This window comes from Cavia porcellus, unplaced genomic scaffold (assembly GCF_034190915.1).
Source record: "Cavia porcellus strain 051 isolate PalLab524CR breed Dunkin Hartley unplaced genomic scaffold, mCavPor4.1 scaffold_6, whole genome shotgun sequence".
In the NCBI taxonomy this organism is placed as follows: domain Eukaryota; kingdom Metazoa; phylum Chordata; class Mammalia; order Rodentia; family Caviidae; genus Cavia; species Cavia porcellus.
In genome coordinates this window covers 92,944,650-92,947,852 of record NW_026947489.1, presented here as the reverse complement: position 1 = coordinate 92,947,852, position 3,203 = coordinate 92,944,650, and positions in this window count along the sequence as shown.

The following is a 3,203-nucleotide window of genomic DNA, read 5'->3' as shown; positions in this document are numbered from 1 at the left end:
ACCTTGGGCGGACGCGTCGCAAGGGTCGAGGAACTCATAAAGAGAGTTCCGGGGGCCGTAAAGAGGCCGGTTTTGGGGGCGCCGTAAAGGGGCGCGGGGACTAAGCTGTCCCTGTTAAAAAAAAAAAAAAAAAAAAAAGGAAAAAGGAAACAAAAAAATAAAAAAAAACTCTTGAAATTCCCGTTAACATGGGTAACACCGCTACTCAGCCACTGTCGGTCACTTTGGGCAACTTACTGAGAGAAAAGGGATTACAAATGAAACGAGAACAAATTCAAAACTTCCTCGATCAGGTCGATAAGGTAGCACCTTGATTTGGTCCCACCGGGTCCGTTACCATCCCCAGCTGGGATAAATTAGGGAGAGATCTTGACTTTGCAGCAGAAAATGGCCTCCTGGAGCCAGGAGTCAGACCCCTTTGGGCAGTAGTGAGGAGCTGCCTCACAGACGCCTCTTGTCGTGACCATATAAGGGCTGGTGCCATGGCGCTTGGTCACCATCAGGCAGAATCTTCCCGCGAGCAATCTCGTGAGCCCAGTGTCACAGGTGAGGCGGCTGTCCCTGACCCAGAGAGTGAGGACTCGTCAGATAGTGAAGAGGAGGAAGAGGCACACAAAATGGCGGACGCAGCGGCCGCCGGAAAGGAGGAAGTTAGACACCCAAAGTCAGGCGGGCCTTACTTGGAAGCTATAAATGGCTTAAAATGGTTTATAACTGGAAGCTCACTAATCGGGCCAGAGCAGCAGGAGATATATCAGCCCTTTTCCAATTAGGCCAGACTACAGAGACCCCAGCCCGTGTTTTTCATAGCAATGTTTCAGGGGTGAGGAGCAACGATTCCTTCACACCCTCCACCTACAAGTCTCAAAAGGTCTTCAATATTACAAAAACCCCAGTCTGCCTGCAAGCTCCCTACCTTTTTCTGTTGTTTGAAGCCACCATAAATATGACTTTTCTGAATTGCTCCACCGCAACCTGTTATATGTTACAATGTTGGGATAACAGTGCACTTTCAGCTGTCGTTACGCAGGTACCCCAGTTCGCACCAGTTCCAGTTATGGCGGACCCAGACGAGTTTCCTGTGATCCAGCTCGTGCGCAATAAAAGAAATAGGCAGGAATAGGGGCTCTGGCTACCATGACTACATTTGCCACATTCGGCAGTCTACTTCTGCTCTGTTGGATTCGCAGACAAAGGAATAGGGACAAAGTATCAAACAAGCATTGCTGGCCGTAGAATCTGGTCAAAGCCCGGCAGCATGGCTCGCCATGCTGTGACGCAGGTGTGGAGCAAAGCATCGCAGGGGGTGTCGTCCTTGGCCAGGAGACACCCCGGTCTCCAAGTTGATGAGCATGCGGGTTGGGCTCATAAAACAATACTCCCGCCCCCTCCAAAAGAGCACCAACGAGTAGTGAGGCACTGTCATGACTGCAGCGTGACACCTCACGAGGGTCACCGACCCCTGGAGACCCTGCATCAGTTATAAAGAAAGGGGGAGATGTCGGGCGCAGGCGCTCAACACAGCCGCCCGGGACAATAAGACCACGTTAGCTTCCGCAATGCATTACGTCCCTCTCTAAATTAGCCAACCCGTGCGCACCTCGTGCTCACTCCGTATTCGCCCCGTGCCGACTCTGTGGCAACCCCTGATTGGCCACAGCTGGATATATTAGCCAGAGCCTGCGTCCCATTCCCGCCCTGCTTCCTCGTGGTAGCCTGTGATTGGTCACGGCCAAATATATAAACCAGAGCCCGCGTAAATAAAGCAGCAGTTCCTGTTACCACTGAAGCGTCTCCTGTTTCATTGGGGCTGCACTGGTCAACCTTCTCCTCCTCTCTGGACTGAACTGCTGGGGTTGGAGCTGAGGCATCCACCACAGTTCCCTGACTCCAGTTGGGATGGGGCACTGTGGGCGCTCAGCATGTGTCCACCTGAGGCAGGGACAGGCCAATGACTTCTAAAGCTCTCTCCAGCCCATTTCCCTCTCCCAAGTGCCCCACCCATGCTTCCAGTGCTGCCTGACCCTGTCACAAGCATGTCCCCTGGCCCTCAATCCTGAAGCCCTGAGCACCACGCTATGACCCCTTCCTCCCTCACCCACCAAGCCAGCCAGGCTGCCAGTCCCAGTTAGGGAGATCACAGTGTTGCATAAGCTGTCCTTCCAGAGAATCCCAGAATGTGTCTGTCCCCCAAAGCAGGCCTTTCAGGAGGAGGCAGTGCTTTCTGCCTGTCCCGACCTTTGTCCTCCCCTATATTTGTGCAATGGGTGTGCAGTCCTGGGTGTGGTCTTGTGTGAATGCGTGTTTATAGAGCTCTCTTCTCTCTTTTTTACACTCCTACTACTGGGGATTGAACCAAAAGGGACTTCACCCTGAGTGACATCCCCAGTTCTTTTTATATTTTACTTTTTTATTTTGTGACAGGGTCTCACTAAACCCAAATTGGGCTACAATTTGCCGTCCTCCTGCCTCAGCCTCCCAGAGTTCTGGGATGACAGGTGTGTGCCACCACACCCGGGTAAAGTTTCTTCTCTTGATGCCAACCTGCTCCATCCTCCTAGGGTTTTGTTTTTGTTGTTGTTTGTTTTTTTGTCTTTTTCCTTTTTATCAGTACGGGGGATCGAACTCACGACTGCCTGCTTGCAAGGCAGGCGCTTATGCCGCTGAGCTAAATTCCCAGCCCCCGTTCCTTTGGTTTTTTAGGATAAACATTTCCCTCTTTTAGGAAATCTACACATGTTCACAGTTAAAGTTTTGAAAAATGCAAAAGAGTTATTTTAGTTTTGGTTTTTTGGGTTTGTTTTTGAGTTTAGTTTTCCTCTGGGGAATGAAAATGTCACATTCATTGCATGACAGCTCCCTGACTTGGAAAAGGTCCTGGAGCCCCGGGGACCCTCCCTCATCCTTCTCTTCTGATTCCTGCTCTCTGCCTCCCACCCTCGGTTCCCTGCAGCTACAGCCACCCGCGTCTCCGCGTCTCGTAGAGGAGCCCGAAACCAAATCCACGGAGGGCTCCAGGGCCAGACCTGCCGGCCATTGCTAGGGAAGAGAAGATGCTGTTGCTAGGGGCGGGGCGCAGCCCTGGGAACCCAGACTCCCACCCCCACCCCGGGCGGGGTCTCGGCAGTTGTCCAAGGGCCGCTGTCCAGGTCGCCATGCTCTGCTCTCTGCCTCCTCCGTCACCCCAAGTCTTAGTCTTTTCT